This window comes from Orycteropus afer, unplaced genomic scaffold (genome assembly GCF_000298275.1).
Source record: "Orycteropus afer afer isolate SDZICR_OR568_19922 unplaced genomic scaffold, OryAfe1.0 scaffold00073, whole genome shotgun sequence".
Taxonomy (NCBI): Eukaryota; Metazoa; Chordata; class Mammalia; order Tubulidentata; family Orycteropodidae; genus Orycteropus; species Orycteropus afer.
The window spans coordinates 12,053,650-12,054,174 of NW_006921660.1; positions in this window are offsets into that span (position 1 = coordinate 12,053,650).

The window sequence follows — 525 nt, forward strand, 5'->3', positions numbered from 1 at the left end:
GAAGAATCACAGGTAGTTGCAAAATTTGGCCTTGGTGACAGAAATAATGCTGGAGAATGCATTACAGAATTTTGCAAGACCAACGACTTATTCATTGCGAGTATCTTTTTCAACAACACAAAATGTGGCTATATCCATGGACTTCACTAGATGGAAAACACAGGAATCAGATTGACTACATCTGTAGCAAGAGGTGATGGAAAAGCTCAACATATTCAGCCAAAACAAGGCCAGGAGCTAATTGGGGAACAGACCATCAACTGCTCATATGCAAATTCAACTTGAAGACAATTAAAGCGAGTCCACAAGAGGCAAAATATGAAATTCAATATATTCCTTCTGGATTTAGAGACCATTTAAAGAATAGATTTGATGCATTGAAAACCAGTGACAAAAAAACTAAAGATTTGTGAGATGACATCAAGAACATCATTCATGAAAAAAGCAAGAGGCCATTAAAAAGATGAGAAATTACCAAAATGGAATTACCAAAATGGTGTCAGAAGAGACTCTGAAACTTGTCAT